Genomic DNA, 27,279 nt, shown 5'->3' on the forward strand with positions numbered 1-27,279 from the left:
CCTGCCACACTGACGCCGTCTCCCACTTCATGCCTCTGTCTTCCCCCAATGGGACAGGGCAGCAGCCTGGCCAGGCTTTGAAGGGGCTGGCGAGAGATGGGTTGTGTTCTTCTACCCCGTTCCCCAGCAAAGGCAAGCAGTTCCTCCCATGCCGTCTCCCCGGGGACACGCTGCAGCCTGGAGCTGCCCCGGTTACTTGGTCTGGGCTCGTGTACAGCACTAATTCAATTTACAATGCAGTTACATAACTGTTCCCAATCTCCAGTTGACCTTGATGTCAAGCAGCGGTCAAGTTGTACCAACACAGAGAAAGGAGGAGGAACCTCTGGTCGGCCCTTGAGAACATTTTAGCTGGGGTTCTGGAATGGAATGTGGCACAGAAAGGCCAAACCAGACCAGTAAATTCTTTGAAAGGGTGAAAAGCAAGGATTGTGGATTTCTGGAAGATGGATGCTGTTGGATTTCCAGAAGATGGATGCTGTTGACTTTCAGGGCAATCCTTTGTCACTCAGGATTCTGGTAAGCAGCCTCTGACCAAAGATAAGGGGACTGTCTTCTTTCCCATGAATTGCTGAAAGTAAATGAGCCTTTTGGCCTCATGGGAAGTGCTCCTAGGAGTATCCTCAGCTTGGAAACCTCTCAAGGGCAGACTTTCCGTGAATTCTTTTAAACCAGGGAGTCCTGGTTCTACTCAGTTCTAAATAGTGACAAGAATAGCTTCTGGTCTTAATAAAGCCAGAAAGCCAGGGGTTTCAACATGAAAGCAAAAATACAAAGTAAAGCCTGAGCAAATTAGTCAAAATTTCAGAAATTCAATAATATAAAAGCTCTCTGAGAGCAGCTATTATGTTTATTTTGTTCTCTGTTGTATCCTTACACCACAGAGATCATCTGGCACAGAGTAGGTGCCAAGAGAATATTTGTTGAACGATGCGTAACATGATGGATAGTATCGTTTATAGATAGCAACAATTGATCTTCTTCTAGTAAATTTGCCCAAGGCTATCATACCAAAATTTTCCAGAACTCTCTTTTACATATTTATTTAGATACATATCGGTGTGACCATAATGTCAGATAAATATTATACAAAGTTATTATATACATGTTGTAACTCGATATATCTATGTCAGGATTCACGACCATTAACTGGTGTCTCACCCATGATCAGCACATCCCTGGAATGTGCCAATACTGGAAAGCTCTGCCTGAAACACACACTCATCTGCCTGTCCCCATGGACAGGTCTGGCTTCACGGGTGTGGGACTCATGCACACACATAGGGCCTCTTAGTAAGAAGGCCTCGGGCTTAGTTTAGTGCTCTGCTATCACTACCCTGAAATTCTTGGTGATAATTTTTGAACAGGAAGACCCCACTTTCATTTTGCACTGGGCTTCACAAATCACATAGCTGATCCTGCCCAAGCATCCAGAGAGCTTGCATCGTGATCTAGCAGGTAATGTCACCTACATGTGTTAACAGCCCGTGGGGAGAAAAACATCTGCTTAGTGAGCGAGCCAACCACAAGGATAATATACATATCCAGGAAGGCATAGTCTACTATTTATAAATCATTGAGAGATACTAAGTGATTTGTTAACCTCACCAATGACGAATGCGTGATCCATGCATGATTTGTAAAATGTAAGCAGGGATATAATTTATAAATTCACTGGTGGTTCTTCTCTTCTATAAACCATGTATTTCTGTTCCAGCTGTCTATAGCTAGCTACCTAAGTTCTAGCAATCTTTTCTGGGCCTATAAATATTTTTTTTTTTTTTTTTTTTTTTTTTTTTTTTTTTTTTTTTTTAAAGATTTTATTTATTTATTTGACAGAGAGAGATGACAAGCAGGCAGAGAGGCAGGCAGAGAGAGAGGAGGAAGCAGGCTCCCCGCTGAGCAGAGAGCCCGATGCGGGGCTCGATCCCAGGACCCTGGGATCATGACCTGAGCCGAAGACAGTGGCTTAACCCACTGAGCCACCCAGGCGTCCCCCTATAAATATTCTTAAATCATCTATACTGCCTACCTAAATACTTTCTTGTAACACAAACCTGTCAACTGCTAACTATCTCTATTGCTTTGTCTATATCACATTTCAGAATTTGATCAAAATCAATTTGGGACTTTAATGCAGGTTGCCTAGTGCTTTTATTTTTTATTTTAATTTCTTAAAATATACATATATTTTAAGATTTTATTTATCGATTTTACAGAGAGAGAGAGAAAGAGAGAGAGTGCACGCACAAGCAGGGGGAGTGGCAGGCAGAGGGAAAAGCAGGCTCCCCGCTGAACAAGAAGGCTGATGCGTGACTCGATCCCAGGACTCAGGACTTGAGCCTAAGGCAGACACTTATCCGACTGAGCCACCCAGTCATTCCTATCTGGTGCTTTGAAAACAAGTGTTTTCATATAAAACTATGTCCATAATCTTGCTTCCCAGGAAGCATACATAGGGCAACATATGTAATGTGAATTTTTTTAAAGTACATGGCCTGAGACTAGGCTCATAGAGCCACTGAGTAAACATCTAATGAATTTAAATAAACTAACTAGCAATTACTAATTTCCTGGGTACCATACATTAAGACAGGTATAAATACCTTTCACATGTCTTTTCAAAGTAGCAGTTAAGCTTTCTAAAGAGTGGTTTTGGCTCAAAAAATTGCTTAAGTTGCCATGATATTAGACAGTAGTCTACAAACGCTTCTTGCATAAAATGAGTTCAAACCTCTCCGTATTTCCAAACTAGCGAGCTGAAAAAGATTTCAAGAGACGTCAAGCCTCTGAAACAAATGGTGATGGTCTTTCGGTCGATTTAATTTTCCGGAGGTCTTCCAATCTCAAAGCACACCAACTGCTCAGACCTTGTGTTACTGAGCCACTTACCATCCACTTGCATCTCAGAAAGTTTCCCATGTTTATAATTACAAAGGCCATTTTACGACAGCTTGAAAATTTATTTATTTATTAACATGTCATGCCCCTCAGCACGTTGGCTGATCAGAGCAGGTTGATTCGCAAGCACATCTTGATGCAAAGCAATGAAATCGTTGCAGTAAGTCGAGCTGGGGCTGGATCCTCACAGCTAGAGAGTTCTTAATTGCTTTACTCTCTAGATGGGCATTTTCTGAAGTCTATTTATTTTGCAGTGGAGAAAAAAGTCTTAAAACTTTGCTTTCACTTCACCCTGAGAATAAGAAATAGGCAGATGGAAAATAACGAGTTTCTTCAATGCGGTCTTGGCTGGGAGAAATATTCTTTTTAGACTCCACATTTTTTTCTCCATATTCCAGCAACACCAAAATCCTGTTTTTTATTAGTTTGATTCTCATTAGCTACACTTTGGTCCTCACGGGGTAGACGGGATCACAGTTGGGGGTGCCATCCTATTACGGTGCCCAGAGAGCAAACATATTCTCAAACTGTGACACTGAGAGAGAAGCGAATATTTAAACTCATGCCCCCACATATTATCCCAGGGAAAGGAGTCCTCCTCTCTTCTAGAGAGGCTCAAGCCTTCTGTGTCTTTCATTAAAAACAACAACCAAAAACTCTCAAAACACTAAAAGAATGCAATGAAATAATGACTTAGCACCTATAAATGGGCTAAGTTAAACAATCTTTGAAGGGAATCAACCTGGAGTGTTTAAATATCTATTAATTTACTCATGAAAAAAGGTAAGTCTGTATGTCCAGGCCTACATGGAAACGGGGAGACAAGTGAAACATACCTACAGCTCCCATCATTTTCTGAAAGGTCTGCTTTTCATAAAAATCATTGCTTTGGGGAAAAATTCAATCTATCTTTTGCTGCAGGCAGATGACTCTCTTAGTTTCAAGGTTTCCCAATTCAGTTAGCACAGGTGTTTTCTCTCATATCCTCCAAATTCGCCTGATTTTAAAAAGTTTCTTTATAAATGTTCATCTACATTCAAAACACACATACTTTCAAGAAATCTACATACCATACAATAATGAACGATTACAGTCAACTCTTTAACAACACAGGATTGAGCCATGCAGGACCATTTACATGTGAATTTTTTTTTTTTCATCAATACACTGCACTTGTGGTAAATGTATTTTCTCTTCTGATTCTTAATAACATTTACTTTTCTCTACCTTGCTTTATTTGAAGAATATAGTATATAATACACATAACATTTAAAATATGTGTTAATGGCCTCTTAACATTATTGAAAGTGCTTCCAAAGGCCAACAGCAGTCTATTAGTAGTTAAGTTTTGGGGGAGTCAAAAGTTTTGGTTGAATGGCGGGTGGGAGTCTGTGCCCCTAATCCCTGCATTGTTCAAGAGTCAACCGTATTTGATTAGGTACTCATTTTAAAAAGAAAGGGGAAAAATAAGTGAGGAACTTGAAGGGATTGGTTAATGTAGGTGATCCACTAGGATGCTGGGACTAAGTGATCCTCATACCTGAAACCTGGAACAATACACACTTCCTTTCAAGGGAGTTAGAAAACCTGAAGGGAGTTAGCTGGGAAGGGTGGCACAGAGAAGCAACCAAGTGGGCTTGACAGAGTGAGGAGTGGGACAAATCCAGCATGCAACCCTGACTTCCTGCTGATCAATTTCTAACCAACTATTGGGAAAGGTTGCTAACTTACCCTGTGAACTAAGTTTTCAGACGCTCATGCCATCATGGATAAATACAAAGTTGACACTAACATTCCAAGATTTGAAGAAATTAAATGGATTCTTAATGACCTTAAATGAGAATTCATGAAATTCTCAGGAAACGGTTTTAATTCATTTTAATTAAAAGAGGGTCTATCACATATTATATGGGGTAAAGTGGAGGAGTTAAGACAGTGTCCAAAAGTCAAACCAAAGTAGGTTGAGTTATGACATTAAATAGGATGAAAATTACTAGCCAAGTATATATCCACTAATACTATATTCATAACCTTCATCTATGATTATATTCCTTTTTTTTTTTAAGACTATTTATTTGACAAAGAGCAGGGTCACAAGTAGGCAGGGAGGCAGGCAGAGAGAGAGAGACACACAGAGAGAGAGAGAGAGAGAGAGAGAGGAGGAAGCAGGATCCCTGCCGAGCAGAGAGCCCAATGCAGGGTTCAATCCCAGGACCCTGAGATCATGACCTGGCCAAAGGCAGAGGCTTTAACCCACTGAGCCACCCAGGTGCCCCTGTGATTATAATTCTAATGGATTACCTGGCCCTGTGGAGGCCTGGGCAGTCAGCTTTGGTCCAACCTAGCCTGCATCCCAAGAGAGCCCAGGCAAGCTAGGGCTCGTCCAAAATGGAAACCAAAGCTAGATTTGCATAGTAATTGAAAATATCTATAGATCTAAGTGAATATCTATTTATGTTCCTATCACATATACACTATTATAAAAGAATGAACTTGGGAACACCTGATGGAAGAGATGCATAAGGCAAAGTATGTAGAAAGGGGTGTGGAGCTTCCATGCCCTCCCTTGGTGCCCCACTCTGCCAGCACCTCCACATGTTCACCAACCCACAAGCTCTCCTAACCCCATCCTTCTGGGTTTTTATGAAGGCTTCATTACATAGGTATGGGTGTTATATTGCTGGCCATTATTTGATTGAGTCAAGCTTCAACCTCTCACATCTCCCCAGAGGTTGAGGGATGGGCTTTAAAGTTCCAACTCTCTCATCGTGGTTGGTTCCCCCAACAATCAGCGCCATCCTTGGGGGCTTTCCAAGTCACTTCTCCAATACAAACTCAAATGTGGTGGAAAGGGGTTTGTGATGAGTAATAAGACATTCCTTTCACCTTTATTCCTTGTAGCTATTTCAGGCACTAAGAACAAGAAACCAAATATTATAACGAATGATATTCCCATTGCTCTTCCTAAAAATTTCTTTCCAGTTTTATTGAAATATCATTGCCATATAATATTGTACTAGTTTAAGGTGCACAACACAATGATTCATAATACACACACACACACACACACATATAGTGTGTAGGGAAGTGATTACTATAATAAGTTTTGTTGACATCCATCTCATCATATAGTTACAAAGTTCTCTGTGATGGGAATTTTTAAGATCTACTCTCCCGCCAACTTTCAAAGATGCACTACTGTATTGTTATTGCTTAGGCAGGCCCAAGGGTTTTAGGAGCTCTGCACCAGAAATAGGATGAAGACCAAATATGTAGTTTTTAGTATAAATTATTACACCACAATTTTATATTATGCTATACTATATATGTAATATGTAATTTTAGAGAAAAGACTAGATCTGTTATTGATGCTAAAGAAAATCTTCTAAGTCAAAAAGATATGAAACACCACATGGCAGTTTACTATACTTGCAGAGTTATTTGTACAACTGACTTGGGCTGATAAGTTGAAAGCAACCCAGGGATAATGTCAGAGTGGATGTCTAACACTTTCAGGGTGTCTAATGAGCTCTGCCTGAGTTGGGCAACTCTCCCACAGTTGCTCAACTTAAAATGAGCAACTGTGGCAAGTCAGGTTATAGAAGTGAGGGGAAGAAGGCATCTGAGTCACAGGATGGTCTCTGACGGTCAGGTTGAAGAGAACACACCTGTACAATGTTGAGACAATCCTTTCCCTTCTGTATGGTATTTTTCACATTTGGGGATTATTTCACAGGTTAATTTTTTAAAAAGATTTTATTTATTTATTTGTCAGAAAGAGCGCACAAACAAGGGGGGTAGCAGAGAGAGGGAGAAACAGGTTACCCATCGAGCAGGCAGCCAGATGCGGGGCTCAATCCCAGGACCCTGCAACATGACCTGAGCAGAAGGCAGACGCTTAACTAACTGAGCCATCCAGGAGTCCCTCACAGATTAATTTTAAAATTCTTTCCTGTTGAGACCTATGCTGACAAGTATCTGCATATCTTGAACTACCTTACTTTTAAGGAAAATGAAATACTTTACAGAGCTCTTAAGGGCACTTTCACCTTAAACTAGAATAAGGAAATTGTATTTTATGATAAGAAAAAGTGGGGGGGTTGAGAGGAATGGGCATCAGCAACCCACATCTTACACCAAGGCAAATTATTTAATTTAACGGTGTTGAAAGAAAGAAAAAGAGCTTGGAAGGAAGTCTTTAAAAGGGCATGTATTGCATGGAGCACTGGGTGTGGTGCAAAAACAATGAATACTGTTACGCTGAAAAGAAAAAAAAAAAAAAAGAAAAAAGTACTAAAGCTATTTATAAAGAAAACCAAATAATGAAAAATTGACCAAATTACACGCAATAACTCTGTGCTTAGTAGCCAGTTAATCACAGTATCAACGCAGGTCTCTCTAGCACCCAGTGTTTTGAGGGATAAGTAACAGACAAATACAATATTGGAGAAAAGAGGATTTCTGAGAGCTTTTTTTTTTTCCATTTATTAACAAAGAAAGTGATGCACTCAAGGAGATCTTAATTGAGTTCATACAGCCAGGCAATATATTTAAGTATTTGGTATGTTAAGGCTATGTTAAATATCAGAGCAGGTTTTCTGAAGCAAAGGTATTGGTATTTAAATAAAAATTTAAAAAGGATCACAGTCCAGCAGTGGAAACTAGGGCTTTTTCTTCATCCAGCTATTAGTGCAGAATAAGTTAGGACAATCATCAGACCCACAGGCACTGCTGAATTTCTACTAGGTGTCAATGGCATGTCACAAAGAAGCTGTTGGTAATTGTGGGTAAAATGAATGAACCTGTAGAGATACACAGAGTAATACTTGAATCTTCTGAGTCAATCTGCAAAAGCCACCCTCTTGTGCATAGGAGTTTATCTTTTTCCTTTTTAAATAATTTTTAAAATTATGTCAGTCACCATACAGTACATCATTAGTTTTTGATGTAGTGTTCCATGAATCATTGTTTCTATATAACACACAGTGCTCCATGCAATATGTGCCCTCCTCAATACCCATCACCAGGCTCACCCCACCCCCCTCACCTCTGAAACCCTCAGTTAGTTTCCCAGAGTCTAGAGTCTCTCATGATTTGCCTCCTCCTCTGATATTCTCCCCTTCATTTCTTCCCTTCCTTCCTCTTATGTCCTCCATGCTATTCCTTATGCTCCACAAATAAGTGAAACCATATGATAATTGACTTTCTCTGCTTGACTTATTTCGCTTAGCAAATCTCCACCAGTCCCATACATGCTGATATAACAGTTGGGTATTCACCCTTTCTGATGGCTGCGTAACATTCCCTTGTATATATGGACCACATCTTCTTTAGCTGAATTTCTACCAGGTGTTGAAGGTTCATCTGTTGAAGGGCATCTCGGCTTTTTCCACAATTTGGTGACTGTGGCCATTGCTGCTATGAACATTGGGGTACATATCGCCCTTTTTTTTACTACCTCTGTATCTTCGGGGTAAATACCCAATAGTCTAATTGCCAGGTCATCAGGGAGCTCTATTTTAATTTTTTGAAGAGCCTCCACACTGTTTTCCGAAGTGGCTGCACCAACTTGCATTCCCACCAACAGTGTAAGATCATTCTTCCCTTTCTCCACAGTCTCTTCAACATTTCTTGTTTCTTGTCTTATCAATGTTTGCCATTCTATCTGGTGTAAGGTGTTATCTCAATGTGGTTTGACTTGACTTTCCTTGATGGCTAATGATGTTGAATATTTTTTCATGTGTCTGTTAGCCATCTGTATGTCTTCGTTGAAGAAGTGTCTGTTCACGTCTTCTGACCTTTTTTTTTTACGTGGTTATTTGTTTTTTGGGGTGTTGAGTTTAAGAAGTTCTTTATTGATCTTGGATACCAGCCCTTTATCTGTAGTGTCATTTGCAAAGTTTCCATGGGTTGTCTCCTTGTTTTGTTGTCTGCTGCCTTTGCAATGCATAAGTTTTATCTTGATGAAGTCCCACAAGTTCATTTTCACTTTTGTTTCCTTGTCTTTGGAGACGTGTTTTGAAAGAAGTTGCTGTGGCCGATGTTGAAGAGTTTACTGCCTATATTCTCCTCAAGGATTTTGATGGATTTTAAAAACATGTTTCCTTTTCCTTGCACTATCTGACCTCCATTATAAATTTTCTTGAACTGATCTGTCACTTAAAATTTAGACAGCAAAATACCACATCTAGGTATGAGAGCTTAGAAAAACTAACCTCAAATCTAGACTCTGGCCCTTAACAGCCTCTTTCCTTCCTCTGTACAGGAGGCCATGAGGATGCTGCCAGGCAGGGCAGTATTGTCCTTAGAATTAAACACGACAGCAAATGTAAAATGTACATATAGCAAAGGGATTAGAATAGATTAATCTTCACAAATGGGATTCATCATCCCTTTCACCTTCTACTCTCCCCCCAGGATGCCCTTTTGAAAGATTCCAAGAGAACCTTCGTTTCTCACTGTCCCTGCTACTGATAGCCACCTGACCTGCCGGGCTGTCTCTGCTGCTTGTCTCATTCACAGATGGAGAAGGTAAGAATGGGATAGCAGAACAGGAGGAATGAAGACTAATCCTGAGGCCTACAAATTGGATGGGAACGGGCCTCACTTCTACGCTAATGGAGTTGGGAGGAGTGGCCTCACCCCTATGCTAATTGAGTTGGGAGGAGTACACTGCTCCCCCTGACCTCACTTACTAGTGGGAGGGGCTACTTTGCCTCCCAAGCAGGAAGTGGACTACACCTTTGTCTTCACTGCCCGCCTCATGCATGAGGTTATGAGAAGCCACCCACATCCTTCATTTTTCTGCCACCATGTATATCATACACCTGGATTGAGGTCCAAAGCCCATCTTACTAGAGGCCCAACTGTTTTTTTAGGCAGGATGGACTTGTCTCTTAGTTACAGTGGGCACAGTGACTAGGGCTGAAAATGCTTTTAGGAACCACAGAAATGTTTTAATTGCTTTTGAAATGAGAAGGAAAAAAAATGATTTCTGAGATAAAAAAAAAAATCCTGTTTTTTTTTTTTTTTTTTTTAAAGATTTTATTTATTTATTTGATAGACAGAGATGACAAGTAGGCAGAGAGGCAGGCAGAGAGACAGGCAGAGAGACAGGAGGAAGCAGGCTGTCCAAGGAGCAGAGAGCCCGATGCGGGGCTTGATCCCAGGACCCTGGGATCATGACCTGAGCCGAAGGCAGAGGCTTTAACCCACTGAGCCACCCAGGCGCCCCCAAAAATCCTGTTTTAATATGTGCTAGTAACATGTTAATCTTTATACCAACATAGTTATGAAATATAATTTTTGATTTTTGCTTTTATTTTGGAGGGAGGCTCTTACAAAGACAAAGGTACAAGGGTCCATAAAGATTACAATGTGGCCTAGTGGTCAAATTTTATTACTCTTTTTTTCTGTTGCTGACCTGGTAGAATCAAACCTGCAATCCCCATCTTGACAGAGTAGCCCAACAGTTAGCTTTATTAATGGGCAAACACTCTACGGCCACTAAGGATATCTAGTATGAATCTAGTAGAAACAATTCCTTGAGTTAAAATCAAGGTAATACCTCTTAATATGCCTTCCCACATGGGCTTTTCCTTTTTGCTTTAGTTATTCTTTCAATCTCCTCTATCAATTTACCATGTTTGTGTTACATCAAGTTAAAGCTGGTAGACATGAGAGATGTCTCAGTTCTCCATAATCTCCAAAAGCTTTTCCCAGCTGGTTACAACCTACTTCATTCTGGCTTTTTTGTTTTTTTTTCCCTACATTTCTCTTTGGAATTATTTGGTCCTACTTGGTCCTATTTGGTCCTAGAAAATGGAGATTTGTTTAGAATCTGAATTTTTTTTTATGTGTGTACATTTTTTTCAGACAAATACAAGATCGTTTGTACAATTAAATCTATTTTTCCCTCCCTCATTTTCTCTGTGTGGGTCACTGTTATGACCATTTGGGGACCAGCCCCCTTGGAATTGTCCTCAGAAGTACATTAATTCCTAGCATCAAAGTTTTGATTTTTTTTTTTTTCAGTGTTCCAAGATTCATTATTTATGCACCACACCATTCTTCAGAATGGTGCAGCGCAATAGTTGATGACTGTTATGGTCTGAATTATGTCTCCCCAGAATTCTTATGTCGCAGTCTTAACCCCCAGCACTGAATGTGACCTTATTTGGAAGTAGGATCACTGCAGATGTCATTAGTTAAGATGAGGTCATAAGGGCCCAAATCTGACTATGTCTTTATTACAGGTCAAATTTGGACACAGAGACAAGCACAGAAGGAAATGCCATGTGAAGACGAAGGCAGAGATTAGGGTGCTACATCTAGAATCCAGGCAATGTCCAAGATTGCCAGCAAACCACCAAAAGCTGGCAAGAGCAAGACATAGATTTTCTCTCTCAGTTCTCAGAAGGAACTAACCCTACAATATACCTTACTATTAGATTTCTAACCTCCAGAACTGTGAGACAACAGATTGCTGTTGCTTAAGGCACTTGGTGTAGGGTATACTGTTAGGGAAGCTGTAGGAAACCCACACAGGAACTAACTGAACTCCTCACATAAAATGACAAATAATTATTACCAAGCAAACATGAGCTTGTCAAGAGACATTTCTTCTACAGAAAGAAATATGTAAAAAGACACAGAAGTGCAAACCCCTAGTCAATATTTCCACTCCGAAATGAGAGTTGTCTTTTAAAACTTACGAGGGAAAGTTCCATTTTGGTTTTGCTCATCCTCACTGGAAGAGAAGGAAGTTGGATTTTTCCATTAACACTTCACACTGCCTTCCTCTCCAGCCTGGGTGGTGACCGTGCGGCTGTCAGCCCTCTTCACACCACTCAGCTGTGGTCAGGGTTGGCCTGCGGTGCTGGGTTTGGTGTGGGCCTTTCAACAGACTCATTTATTGGCAGATATCCTTCTACCACAGGGAGAATTTTTTGACCAGGTTGTGGCAATTTGCAATACAAAGATAAACATAAAGGGAACTCTCTGTACTTTTTCATTGTAGAAATAGTCAATATTTAGTACGTAAATGATACATTGTACTCTCCTCTGAATTGCTCTGTGGGAAGCTATTTTAAAATATGATATCTAGGTCCCCAAATAGAACATAATGGCTTCTGATCAACTCTGAAGCTGAAAGGACACTTTGTGGAGCCTTGTACCTTGTATAGACTGGTACATTCCCCATCCCAATATATCAGTGAAGATAGAACCTGAAAAGTTACTGAGAATAAACCTTCCTCCTATCTTAACATAGAATTTTCGAATATCCTATGGGGATGTCCATCTTACATAGCCATCCATGATAAAATAGGCAGTGTAGTTAAATAAAAGGGATGGTCAGAATAGGGATGAAATATACACAAACCCAGATATACAACCAACAGCCTGAAAAACTATTTATGGCAAAGAGCCAGTCTTAGACTAACCAAGAAGATGGGGTGAGGTTAGACAACTTCTATTATTCAAGGAAAGAGCCAGCTAAGGGACAGGTACTCAGAATTCATTCATTCATTCACTAATTCATTCATTTGCTTGCTCACTTACTCATTCAACACTACCAAATACATGTAAATGTGGTGAACAAATGTACTTGGGCCTTGTCTCATATTGTCCTCAGAGGCTGTAGGAGAGGAGGTAACACAAAACTAAGCCAGTATAGTACAATGGAAGAGAGGAACTCATGTTCTCCTAGTTATGGAAATGCCCCTAGATTTGCCCTAGACCTTCAGGAACCAACTCCTGTTTCACTAGTTACAACCTCTATCATTTCAGACTCCATGGGATATAGGTTACATGGAATAGAAATTTCCAGATATCTGACAGGTAATAAAGTACTTTCTAAACTGAAATATACTCTCTCTCTCTCTCTCTCTATATATATATATATTTTTAAGATTTTATTTATTTGTCAGATAAAGAGAGAGAGAGAGTGAGCACTGGCACACAGAGGCAGAGGGAGAAGCAGGCTCCCTGCCGAGCAAGGAACCCGATGTGGGACTCGATCCCAGGACGCTGGGATCATGACCTGAGCTGAAGGCAGCTGCTTAACCAACTGAGTCACCCAGGCGTCCCTCAACATATTTTTTAAAAGATTTTATTTATTCATTTGAGAGAGAGAGAGGTAGAGATAACAAGAGAGAGCTCGAGTGGGGAGGAGAGGATGCAGCAGCCTCCCTGCTGAGCAAGAAACCTGATGTGGGGCAACCCTGGGATCATGACCTGGGCTGAAGGCAGTGGTCTAACTGACTGAGCCACCCAAGTGCCCCCATACTCAAAATATTTGAATCTTTCTTTGTGACTCAGAAAGCCAAGATTAAGAAAATACTGCTTAACAATGGTGGGTTCATTGCCTACCGGATTCTCAGAGGAACTTGGTGATGAAATGAAAAGGAAAATGACATTCTTTCATTTAAAGTGCTCAGGAAAATTTAGAGGTTAATGTGTTTTTTCTCCTGATTTTTTTCATTCATGACTCATCCCTCTCAGCTAATCCATCAGTAGGTCTTAAGGATTCTCACTGGGAAGCACATCCCAGATTCTAAATGCTTTTCCACGCGCACTGCAACCACCCCACCCTCCGATGCCATTGTTTTGCACCAGACTACTGTGTTAGCTGCCTTCACTACTACCACCCCCCCTCCAGCAATGCACTACAGAGTGAGCTTTTAAAACCATGTATCATATCATATCTGCCCTTGGTTATAATATTTATGGCTTTTTATCAAGTTAGAATATCCTTGAAATATTCTAGACAGAACTCTAGATAGAATACACTGGGGCATGCAAAGCCCTATACAACCTAGTCCCAGCCTGCCTTTCTAACTTTTGTGACACAAGCTTCTCCCTTACTGAACTGTCATTCTGTTCCTCCAATATACACATTATTACCTCAGGGCTTTTCTGTTAGCTGGTTTCTCTTCCCTTAGCTCTCGAATGGATTGCTCTTGTCATTTGGGTCTCAGCTTAGGGGTAACTTCTTCAGGGAGATTTACCTGATCCCTCAATACCAAAATAGTCACCAGGGTGCTATCCCATCACCACCCGCTACTTTGCGTTGCACTTACCCCTCTCCACTGTATTTCTTATTCATTTTTTTCTGCCCTTTTCACAGAACTCTAAGTTCCATGGCAGCGGAGATCTTGTCCTGTCTTGATCACTGTGCCCCAGGACCTTGCACATCCCAGGCCCTCAACTGCCGTTTGGTGAATGACTAAATGTGCTTCTGTTTTATGGTTTGCTAAGAATACTAAGTCGGTTATTTCTGTGGAGTTTAAGTTATGCTGAAGTTACTCTATTTACTGAGTACATTAAAGCTGACAGGAAAAAAACCTTGAGCTGCCCAGCTAGGCCAACAGAGACTGAAGAGTTATTCAGATGTCAGAGCCCCAGTGGCCCTATGACTGGGCTCCCCCTCAGCCTCAACTCATCCCTCCGGTGCTCAGAAACTTATCTACCTTCTTTGTTTCTAGAGTTCCTGCTACTCTTGATGACGCCTTTTGGGAGTCCTCCATTTGACCTCCCTGAGTGAGAACTGATGAGGACACTGCTGTTGATGAAGCTGCTGATTCAAGAGTCTTCAAAGGCCACTGTCTCACCTCATTGTAGGCTTAAGGTTAGTGTTCAGCCTCCATGAAAACAGCTGAGGCCAGGATAACAGGGATGGTGTGGAGAGAGGAAACTCCAAAAAAGGGTGTGGGTGAAGCAGCCATTCTGAGCCTTCCCCAAAGAGGAAAACATTGTCAAGCAACTCTCCTGTCTGCAGAATATACTGAAAGTTCTAAAATATATAAACATAAAAATGGTTGATGAGACCAGGGACTGGCCAAAGTCCCAAAGGATAAGGCAAATACATTCTGAGGACTTATCCTAATTCTGATCATTTCCCCCAAATTTGTCATCAAAATGTGCAAGCTTGAACAATATTTTATTTTTTTAATAAAGTAAGTTGTTTTTTAATAAATATGTTGTTCGCAAAGTATTTAACTAACAATCATAAATTGCGCTCACATAAAAATATGGTCAGCTGCAAACTTGAAGAAAACGGATATAGAATTGTTTGCAGACTGAAACAACAGTGCTAAATTTTAAGTGTTTTCAGTTTAGGAAAATAGTGCATTTGTTTTTAAAGATTTATTTCAATGTAACCTCAGTGGAGAGCAGTTTGGCACAGCATTTCTCAATAAATTAGTATATGTGAGCAAAACTGTATCTACAAGAATATTCACTGCATAATGATTTATAGTAGCAAAAGTCTAGAAATAGCCTATAATCTTATAAATAAGGGACAGATTAAATAAATTATCGTACATTCCTAAAACAGAATACTCTGCAGCTATAAAAAAAAGTGAATCTATGTATATTGATACTGAAAAAAATCTCCAAATATATGATGAAGAAGTGGAAAAGCAAGGCGTAGAAATGAGGATGCCATACAGTTATTTATGTGGAAAAAAAAATGTGGCTTTTTAAGAGAGAAAAAGCTGGTTGGGGTGGGAGAGACACTTACTTTTAATCTACAAGCTTTTTCATTATTTGATTTATTAAAACCCCATTCATATATTGCTTAGAAATAGAAAAAAAGAGGACCTGATTTTCATACTGAGCAAAAAAAAAAAAAAAAAAAAAAGAATAGTACTGGCTTTCCACTGAGTTTAAAAGAAAGAGAGAGAAAAATCTGAATATTCAGTATTTCTTACACTGAGAAAAATTAGCCTGTCAGTACGTAAAGAATATACTCATTCTCTGCCATTTTTCCTATTCTGTTCATATAGTTTATAATAGGAAGGGCTTAGAAATAGAAAATCCCAAGTACAGTATAAAGATGAAAAGCATTTGCAATATAGGCAAGTGCCTAATACCAAAGTGTGTGTTCCCAGAGGAAGAACCAGCTAGACACGGACTACTCTCATCATATCATTGGGCCCTCCAGGGCATTTATAGATGTACGCAAAACAAATTATATAATACCCCAATTAATGTAAAGAATGCCATGCAATTCTTCTCTCCTTGAGCTATTATAACAGAATAAATAAATGAGATGTTGGGCTTTACACAACTTGCATGACCTTCATCCTTTCTCCTCTGCTCCAATACTTACTTGTATTATCTTTGGTATTACTTAATGAGATAAAACAGGGCATCACAGAGAAATTCGTATTTCCAGTTAGGACAGTATTGTAAATTTACAATTTTAAACACCCTGGATCTTTCATATATGTAACAAGGTTGGATTTTTACAAAAGAGAAAAAATTCAAAGCACATAGGTATGATTTTAAACTAGAAAAATATGCTAGACCTTTTCACAGTACAGAAGAGGGGCATCCATTAAATAGAGAAAAAGGTGAGCTGAAGTTGAGAGGCTTGGTCTGTGGATCTTGCAAGCTCTAAGTCTGGAAGCTGGCATTTTGAAACTTGTGGAACAATGGGAATTAAAACCATCTCATGTAAGGTTGAGGGAAACAAAACTGAAGCCCAGCCTACTTTCTAAAATCAGATGCTGGGATGGATTGGCCTCCCCATAAAGGAGGCCAAAATACAACTATTTGCTACCATTATCTTTGGCTACAGCTTCTAATATGCCATGTGTGTGGGTAGACAGGATGGAGAAAGACAGCCTCCATGGCAGCAATGGCACTCAGCTGTTTACCAGCTTGGGGAATGCAGATGTAATTATTTTCAATATTTTCCAGCATAAGATGCCCTGAATATCCAAGAGCAGCCTGAATCAGAATTCTGGGTCCTGAGGAAAAGAGTGGTGGCAACCATGAAGCCAGTAATCAATGCTGGAGGGTTGCCAAAAGGGAAGAAGAAAAAAAAAATGCTGTTGCTTGAGATGAGCTTCTAAAGAGTTATTCCACACATAAGAGGACTCCAGATGCCAACAAAGTCAGCCATTTGGAGATCGGTTTATCTAAGGACAAAGACAGTATGCCCATCTGAATATTAGCTTAAATTTAGTGTACGAAGGAGCTCAAAGAAAGGGAGAACACCTATTCCCTAAAATACTAAACAGAAACAGTCAAACAGAGAATTAGTAAATTAAAGCACAGTCCTAAGGAATTGATCCATAGCATAGTACGGAGAGAAGAAACAGACTGAAAAATGTAAAAGTGGCTGAGAGACATGGAGGCTGCAGTGTATCTATCAGAGGCCCCAGGAAAAGGGAGTAGAGAGAAGATGAGAGAGGAACAACATTCCAAGGGGAAATGGCAGAAGATATTATCCAGAATTAAAGGAATACTTGCCTTTTCAGATTTAAAGTGTACACACAGAACTGAGATAAATAAATAAATGAGCCACAAAAATCCAGACCCAGAAATTGACTTGATATTTAATGTCAAGTATAAAAAGAAAAAAAAGTATAAATTACCAGATCAAGAAGATAGATGACAATCAGAATAAAAGTGGATTTCTATCAGCAACAATAGATGTTAAAAAACAATGGGATAGATGGATTCCAGGAAGACTGTGGATTCAGAAGCAGGATAAGTCTTTCTCTCCATATAGACACCAACAGTGCTGGCAGAATACATATATTCAACTATTTTGGAAACCTGGAGTCTGTGAAAGGCTTGCCAATTTCCAGGGGGAGTGTTCCCACTGTGTGGGGATGTAACCGGTATAGCCTCTGTAGAAAAGAGTATGTCAGTTCCTGAAAAAAATGTGCCATATGGTCTAGCAATTCTACTTCTAAGTTATATTCAGAAAATTGATGGGGCGTTTGGGTGGCTCGGTCAGTTAAGTGACCGACTCTTGATTTTGGCTCAGGTCATGATCTCAGGGTCGTGGGATAGAGGCCTGTCCTATACTGGGCTCCACACTGAGCAGGGCATCTCCTTGAGATTCTCTGTCTCTTCTTCTGCCCCTTCCTGCCCCCATACGCTCACAGTGCTCTCTCTTTCTCTGTCTAAAAAAAAAAAACCCAAAAATTAAAAATAAATATAATTTTAAAAATATTGAAAGCAGGGTCTCAAAGAGATATTTCTACATCTATGTTCATAGCAGCATTATTTACAATATTGAAAATGTGGATATAATCCAAGCATCCATCAATGGATAAACACAATGCGCTAAACCCATACAATGGAATATTAGTCTTAAAAAGGAAGGAAATTCTGATACATGCTACAACATGGATGAATCTTGAGAACATTACGCTAAGTGAAATAAGCCAGTGAAAAAAGAACAAATACCTCTAGTAGTTAAAATCATAAAGACAGAAAGTAGAATGGTGATTGTCAGGGGCTGCCAGAAAGGTAATAGGAAGTTATTATTTAATGGGTACAGTTTCGTATTCTGGAGCTGGATGGTGGTGATGGTCACACAACAATATGAATGTACTTAATACCAGTGAACTGTACACTTAAACACAGTGAACACATTATATTTTACGTTAAGTGTATTTTACCACAATAAAAAATATTATAAAGGGGAAAAAAAGCAATAGGATATTTTCAAAGCACTAATAAAAATAACTGCCGATGTAAATTTTATAATCAGTGAATCTCTGTTTCAAGAGTAAGATATAAAGTATAAAACATTTGAGCGAATCTCATAAGTGTTCTGATAAACCACTAATCGATGTGCATCATACACACAAAAAGAAACCCAAAATAAAGACACGAAATGTAAAGAATAAGGACACCTGTGTAAATTCTCACAATATGTTAGTGTGACAGATTGCATCTGACAAGCATGGTCACGGCAACACTTAGTTGCCTGCTGCAACCGTCCTTGCTGTTGGAGAATCTTGCCATGCCTCCACCAAGAGACTGAGTCTATGTTCCTGCCCTTGAACCTGAGGAGATCTTGTGGCCACCTTAATGAGGAGGGAAAAAGAGAAGGGGCACTGTGTGACTTCTGAGGTATGATAGGGCTTCTGCAGGGTTGTTTCTTTCTTGGGGACTTGCCCTGGGAATCCAGCTACCATGATATGGGGAAGCCCAAAATAGCCTATACCAAGAAGCCACATGGAAAGGAAAACAGAGAGAAACTGAGGCCCCCCCCCATCCAACCGCCAGATTCCAAAGGAGGCCTTAAAAAGTGTGAAACAATGACACACTGTCTCTAATTTGCCCTGCTCCAATTCCTGATCCAGAACATCTGTGAGCATAATACTCACATTTGGTTCTTTATGCCACTAAGTTTTAGAGAAATTTGTCACAGAGCTATATGGACTGGAACAGTTAATATTGTTAACTGTTGACTGTTAAAAAGATTTTGGTAACTGCTACTAATGATAAAACAGTAAGGAAAATTGAGAAAATAGAAGTTGTTTAGTAGACAAGTTTCTTGCTTGATTTCGGAGAAGGGTAAAGATATTTAATAAATTCAGACTGATGATATTTTATTTTCTTATTTTATTTGTCTATTTTTTAAAGATTTTATTTAAGAGAGAGAGAATGAGAGAGCACATGAGGGAGGAGGATCAGGGGGAGAAGCAGACTCCCTGCTGAGCAGGGATTCCCAATAGAGGACTGGATCCTGGGACTCTAGGAACATGACCTGAACCAAAGGCAGTCACTTAACCAACTGAGCTACCCAGGTGCCCTCTGATGACATTTTATAGTTAAGTTTTTGAACTAAGAATTTGAAGATAAACATTAAAAAAGAACAGAAATGCAATCTATAGTTTAATCCAGCAAAAAGAAAAAAGTGGGGGAGGTAATAACGAACTCTCATGAATGAATACAATCAGAGCCAAACAATATAACATAACAACAATCACTTGACTACTTCTCACCATTTTTCAAGTTCTCAGAATTCTTGTTGATTTACACAACAGTAATTTAAAAATCCACGGCATGGTAGGAATAATCCTCCCGTGTCTCAGATTTTCAGATAGTGTAGAGTTTAAAAAGCTTTGGCATTTTCAGTTTTTTCAGTATAAAACCTTTACACTTCTGAAAGATCATATACATATGAATTCTAAGAATAGGAAAAAAATGGTTTGGTTTTTTTTTTTTTACACTATGCATTTGATATTTTAGTTGGAATGTATGGCCACTACAGGGACTGTTTGAGTTAGTTCTTTCAAATGTCCCTACCGGAAGAACTTGGAGGAGAATGATTCTAAATAGTTAATTCTACACCACTCTAATTAAGACAGTTGATTTCACTACGGAAGAGAAACAGCATTAGTCTTACTCAGCTTAGGCACAGGTTGTTTGCTAACTGACCTTATTTTTATTTAAATAACAGACACCAAACTAATGATCCTTTGTGACCATCAGTATTTGGTTCCCTTTGCCAATGCATTTCACCAGCTTCTGTGTTTGCCACTGTTCCCTGAGCCCTCAGTCCCTCCCTCTGTGATTCGGTAGGGTGCACTAATGAATGCTCTGTTGCATGCTGTAAGCTGGGAAGAGAGACACAGAAGCCACTGCTTCACACTCTTAAGCTGCGAACTCTAGCCCACTCTTCTCATTTCTGTGCCAGTGGGGTCCAGGCCCTGGAGCCAAAGATGGCGGCCAGAACAAAGGACAGCAGGAGAGGATATCAGAGCGCAGCTGTGATGACTCCATTTGTTCCTTTATTTATTTGCAAGATGAGGGCGCCTTCTCTTGTCCTCAAGGAACGTAATAGTACTTATTGAAATTACCACTTATTTGTGTCTTGGTTCATATGTGGTTTTATATTGCTAATTTGACTAGCTGTGTTACCTCTTTAATCAGACTGCGTCCCATCTGAGGGGTAATGTTTTCTTCATTTTAGTCTCGGCAGCACTTAGACTACCGCAGGCACACAGTGACTACAGTACTATGTGCAGCATAAAGAACACGGCGGATGAGGAGTGAATGTCCTCACAATTCTCTCATTAGTGGATTTTCTCTATAAAATGAAATTGAGTCTGCCCAAGGAATTGAGGGACAGAAACAGAACAAAAATGAAAGACTCTGCCTCCCCCAGCCCCTCAGAGTAAGGGCTACGCACTTTAAACACAGAAAGCTCATACTCAGAAACCTCCAGATTCCTTCCCTGCAAGCCTGTCATACCCGCTAAGCTGTTGTGAGGCAATCTCTGTGGTCCCTGCTGGCGAGAAAATACGGTAACAACGATCTGGTGTCTTAAGTGTCTACAGACAATTAAGGGAACAGAAAGCAGCTTTGTGACATGGGCACACTTGTGATCTTAATCCTCAGGTGGGCTCCTTTGCTGCTCTATTTTTTTTTTTTAACATGTAAAGGCACCATTTATTTCATCTATGGCTCTTTTTCCTTGAAATGGTCTCAAATATGGGCCCTAAGAGATGATCTCTTGCTTCGCATTATAGTAAAAAAGCTCATTTATTTATTTAACATAACGCACCATTCCTTTTATCTCCCAGGTTAATAATAATTTGGGGTATCTAGGTGGCTCAGTTGGTTAACTGTCTCCCTTTGGCTCAGGTCATGATCTCGGTACCTGGGATCAAGCCCCATGTTGGGCTTTCTGCTCAGCAGGGATTCTGCTTCTACCTATCCCTCTGCAGCTACCCCTGCTTGTGCTCTTCCTCTCACACTCTCTCTCTCAAATAAATAAATCTTTGAATAATAATATTAATAATAATTCAATAATCCTGGGTACACTAACTTCCTGGAGCCCAAAGGTGAAAGTCAACAATCTTCTTCCTCCTCAGAGGAGTCCTTTCTTATTTTATACACTTCCCAGCATAGTGTGAGGAGTTTTGGAGAAAACAAAAAAAATCAGTTGGCAGCTACTTTGTAAGTGATGAATAATATAAAAATTCCCAAGTCATCTTCTCTGGGTAGGTTAGACTTTATTTTCTCATGAGAAAGGACCTGTAGGTTCATTGATCTGGACATATTTTTCTTCCTTCAACTTTTTCTTTTAAAGGCTGGTGAAGTTATGCTTTACAGTTACTGCCTAATAGACTAGAAAGACAGGAGGGAAGTGCAGTAAGAACAGCTGAACGAAATTGTGGATTCTGATGGACAAAGGGCTGCAGTGTGTGAGAGAGAAACAGAGACCTTTGTGCTGGTGGGGAGCATGTGACCAGCTGCCCCAGTTCGGCCAGAGCAGTTCCATTTGTTAGTCTACTTTTCTGGATTTTCTTCAAGATTCTGATTGAACCTGCTCCTTTCCATACCCCTTTCTACTCTCTGCCCTGGGGCATCATAAGGAATGAGAAAAACAGGGACCCCTAAGTATGGCCATATGGCTTCCTTCATTTTCTACATCCTTCCTTCCATTTTTTAAAACATAGTTTCCAAACATTTTGATCATGGATTTAATCAGTAAAACATAGAGCCCCATTTATAAGTCCTATTATGTGCTATTTAGGATGATGCTTTGTGCTAATAAATACCTTATGAAACATACAAAAATTAATTATAAGAATGACACAAAATAAATGTAATAGAATTCTTCTTACTATTTCCCCCTCTGCACCCTAATTATCATTTATGTGTGCCTAGGTTGTCTGCACCCTAGTTGGGAGGCTCCTGGCTAAGAGACAGTTACAAATTGACCAAAGAAAAGTGTAGTTTGATCTGAGAAGCTGAGTCCTTCTTTTGACATCATTTAGGGTTGTGGCAACTCAGGTAGCACCCCCATGTTTCTGGTCACTTCTGAAAAGATTATGCAAAAAGTCCAGGTAAGTACCCAGCTCCAGGGTTCTGGAGACCTGAAATCTAATTCCAGCCCTTGTCAACAGCCAGCCCTGAAAAAATTATTTGAACTCTCTGAGTTTAATGTCACTGGTAAGTATAGTAACTTTTCTGCCCATTCCTCCTAATTGCCATAAATATCAAACGAAGTAACTGATTTGCAATTTCCTGCCTATTTCTCCTAATTATTATATATATCAAATAAGATAAAGAATTTTTGGAGTTCACATAGGACTAGAAACATAGGGCAATACTGTTACTCTTTTTAAAGACTGCGAGAAGTAAATGGCCAATATTTCCCATCATGTTTCTTGTATCAGCAAACAGATGCAATACAGATTCCCCTCCCTTTTGCCCTCCTCTACCATAGACAGGATCATTGGTGAAAATTCAAGCCTTTAAATTTTAGCAAACAGTTTTCTAACCATTCCTCTTAAGGTTTTTAGCAACGTGAAAAGTAAGAAGAGATTTCTAGAGTTGAGGAAACCTAAAAGATGATCAGCTGATGTTCTTATTTTATGGATGGAGAGACTGACGTTCAGAGGGCTAAGTAATTTTCCAGGATGACACAGCTCGGGAAAACCCTCACTAGGACCTGGGCTCCCTATTTTGGAATGGATGTCACCTTTAAGGGCACCACAGACCATCACAGTTCTCTAGTACATCCCTTATTTCTCATTGGCTTTACGTTTCACTCAGTGGCAAACCATGTCCTGGTAAAATCTGATCTATGTCTATTCCCCATCACCAAAGTTTCCCTCCTTTTTCATACCTTTACTTCTCAGAAGTCATTTCCAGCCCCCAAACTGCCTCCAACACTTTCTTCCTTTTATTTGACTCCTTTGATTGCCTTGCTAGCTACCACTGATAACTTCTTATCAGGAAAGCATTGTGGGTTAGGTGCCCAGAGGCGGCCACTTACATGGTCATGGAGCGTGTGTCCCTTTCAAATCACTGACAACTCTTCTTTGAGTCACTCACGGAGGATAAAATGAAGAGGGTAAAAATAACCTTCTCACTGAAGTCTCACACCAGAAGAAGACAGGGATATTTTAGAGAGGGAAATTTAGAGACAAGTGGCAGGGATGATGGCATGAGGTTTGGTTAAATGGATGGAGACCCCTCTTGGACTCTGTTTCTTCTCTCAGGTTTGGTTCTGTAGCCCGGAAAGCGCCTCACCTCTTTCATCTTCTCTCCTATCCCTCCTCCACCTCCAGCCTGCCACTACCCCTTCCCAGCCTACACATCCCAAACAATCTCTGATTTAATGTGAAATCCTGTTTATTATTACATTTTCAGTGGGTTTTGTTTTCCCCCCACCCAGGTTGTTTGTAGGTATTTAAAGGAAAAACAATTCTCTTTGAGTAAGATATAGTAAATCTTAGGGGCCATGTTTCTAGTGGGGTAAAGATAAGTTAGTGAATTTATTTAATAAAACGCTAAAAAATGAAGCCTTGATCCAAGTTGTTACTATAGGATAAAGTGGTCAGAGATCTACGGCAAAGAGCTGGTAAGATATTTTTGTGATTTCTGTTCATTTTTTGCTTTGGCCTCATAAAATATTCAGTCAGTATGTCACAGGATCAGAATGCAAATAACCAGATCACCAGAGCAACCTTTGAGAGCAAAGAAAAATTTATGCATATTCTGTTACCAATTTGTCCCCTAGGAATATCTGGTTTAAGTGTTCACACCACCCTGGTTTTTTGTGCATGAAAGAAAAGTCTAGCATTTTCTAGTTTGCTTCCCCTCCATCTGACTGTTTGATTGTATGTTTGACACCAAAGCACCCAACAAGGTCCCTAGCACAGAGCAGGTGTTTCATAAATGTTCCTAAGTTTAATTGACTGGTGTGTTGAAAGCCGGGAAAACCTCAGACAAAAAGATGAAATGTTGTGAGAGTTTTCTGTCTAAACGTTAAGGTTAAATGAAATGCGAGCTCAAACTTAAAAAGATAAATAAATAAAAAATGATGAGTTAGAGGAGCAGGTATAAGACAGGAGACAGCAGACTCGGAGTAATCTAAAACATCTCAAAAAATCAAACAAATGAATGGCCTGTGTTTCCTGGAATGTGTCAGAAGACTCCTAAGGCAAGAGGTCTGCTACATAATCACCAAAAGGAGAACCTGGAGCAGAAAAGATGGAAAAGGAAGAAGGTTGGACCAGGAGGTTCCTGGAGGAGCCTGGAATTATCCCGCCCGTCATCTCCCTCTTCCTTCCTTTCCACTGCAGACCCCACAAGTGGGCTCACACTGCAGAGAGGTTGTCCAGGCCAGACTCTTGCCATGCTCATCCCACTGAAGTCCATGGAGTAAGAGGGAGAAGGAAGGAAGGACTCCGTGCTTCTCCACCTCTCACTCCTCCACCCCTGCCAGAACGAAAAAATATCTGATAGCAAAGAAACAAGCCTTCTGACTGCTAAGGTCTGATGTAGCTTTCCATGTGGTTCCAACACTTCTACTGTCCTTTGTTAGGGAAGCTTTCTACTCTGAAGCCACACATGTCCTTAGGTGTATATGTGAATATACGTGTGTGTGTGTGTGTGTGTGTGTGTGTGTTGCATTGGTAGGGAGGTAATGAGCTTGAATCATAGGCTGGATTCACCACACTAAGAATTCTTACTTTCTAGGGGGTAACTAGGTTCACACTGGAGCAATTTTTCTTTTCTTTTTTTTTTTTTTTTTTTAGTACAAAAAGTAAATGGTGAAATTTCTAATATCATATATTTGGACCCAAGGCAAAACAAGCAACTGACCAACCCACCAGACAAGCAGTAACAGAAAACCTACTCTAAAGTCTGAAACTTCCTTTCAAGGCAACTTTCAAATTACAAAAAATTTTCCTAATACAATTAATGTTTTAAAATGGACACAAATTTATTTTACAGAACACTTACCAGATCCTGTCTTGATCCAATGCTTTTATATTCTATTTCACCAGCTCCTGACCTTTACTCCTTCCTGTAAAGATCCTCAGGAGCCTAACAGTGCCATTCTGAGAGCTCTGTTATCCAGAGCTACTAGGTGCCATTCTGAGAGCTCTGTTATCCAGAGCTACCAGGTGAGATCTCAAAGGCTTAAGTGATTTGCAAACTTACATAAATATCTTCCAGAAATATTCAGTTACCTTAAGTTCATGTACAGCACCCTGAATGCTGGGATGAGAAGAAGGGTAAAAGGTCTACACTGTGCTCTCTCCCACACAGCAGCCACAGGTGGCCATGAACACTTAAAACACAGAGTACAATTAGGAGATTGTAAGTATGTTTGGAATCATGTGGGTACATGAATATGCTTTTTCAAATTTAATTTTATGAAGTCTAAGTACAGATCACAGATTTCTGATGAAAACTTAGTATCTGAATTGAGATTTACTGGAAGTGGAAAACACACACCAGATTCTGAACATTTTGCATGAAAAAACAGCCTTATTAATATATATGTACTGATTAAATGTAGAAATGATGATATTTAGGATATATTGGGTTAAATAAAACATACTCTTAAAATTAATTCCTCTTTCTTTTTACTTTTTATAGTGACTACTGGAAATTGAGGATTATGTCTTATGGCTCATATTGTATTTTCATTCCCTAGTGCTTGTCCAAAGGGCAGTTTGATTTAAATCAAACTACTGTAGTTCATCCACCTGCCTAATCACACCTTTGGCAATAAACCTTAACACTTCTTAGTCAAGCATGCTTTTCTGGTGTTTCAAACAGAATTACCTAATCTTCAAAGAAAAACTGAAGTTATGAAGAAAGAGAAGCCAAAAGGGACAGAAGGTTATCGCTAGTGAGCTTTCTTTGTAAACAAGCAAATGCAACTGCTTTTCACTGTAGCATCAAAATTTTGTGAGTTCTATTTCTCACTCTCTCTCTAGTTCTCTCTCTCTCTCTATATATATATATATATATGTATATAACTATATATATTGTTAATGACAGAACCACAGAAAGATTTAAAGTAATGGATGTTACAACAAGGTGGAAAGGAAATTACATTCTGACCAGTTTTCCATGACACCATATGGGGAAAATTCGAAATGGGAGAGGGGTGGTTTTTTTTTCCTTAGAGATATATTTATTTTAGAGAGAAAGAGAGACAGACAGAGAGCATGAGCGGTGGTAGGGGTAAAGGAAGAGGGAGAGAGAATCCTCAAGCCGACTCCCCGTTGAGGGTGGAACCTGACTTGGGACTCAATCTCATGACCCTGAGATCACAACCTGAGCTGAAACCAGGAGCTGGGCGCTTAAACCGACTGAGCCACCCTGACAACCTGGGAGAGGGGTGTTTTAAGAATAAATTCTCATAGTACTGTCAATGGAACTTGGAACATACAGGAAACCCATCTCTGATGACATGGTGACTAAAGGAGGTCAAGGGGGAGAGGGGGGCGAGTGGGGAGCCATGGGGAGAACAGCACACACAACGTCTCCAAATCAGAGATTTGTCTCTGCATATTTTCACTTTGCTTTTTTCTTTTTAGAAAGCTTAGCAAACTCCTAGGGAGAACTGCTTCTGTGCCTTAAAAATCCTACCCTTGAAATCTCTAACACCGGACTTGCAAATCACGATTGGATATAGTCTCCATGAATTGGTAGCTTGGGTGCTTTGCATTCCATTGCCTCTTATAGGGCAAATGCACCTCCAAACACGCTCATTCATTTATAGGGCCTAATCCAGTTGAGAGCTCTGTTATCTATCCTGCTAGGGATAGAAACCCAAGTTGCTTTCAAGTTATCCTTCCT

General features: G+C 39.9%; 1 long non-coding RNA gene across 1 annotated transcript; it reads left to right on the top strand.

Moving 5' to 3' along the window:
• The first annotated feature begins 288 nt into the window (after window positions 1-288).
• Window positions 289-25,541, top strand: LOC116585599. The gene is made up of 4 exons (XR_004283714.1): window positions 289-519; window positions 9,319-9,432; window positions 14,388-14,530; window positions 25,470-25,541. It is a non-coding gene; the product is annotated as an uncharacterized LOC116585599 (long non-coding RNA).
• Window positions 25,542-27,279: the final 1,738 nt, after the last annotated feature.

This window comes from Mustela erminea, chromosome 3, assembly GCF_009829155.1.
Source record: "Mustela erminea isolate mMusErm1 chromosome 3, mMusErm1.Pri, whole genome shotgun sequence".
In the NCBI taxonomy this organism is placed as follows: Eukaryota; Metazoa; Chordata; class Mammalia; order Carnivora; family Mustelidae; genus Mustela; species Mustela erminea.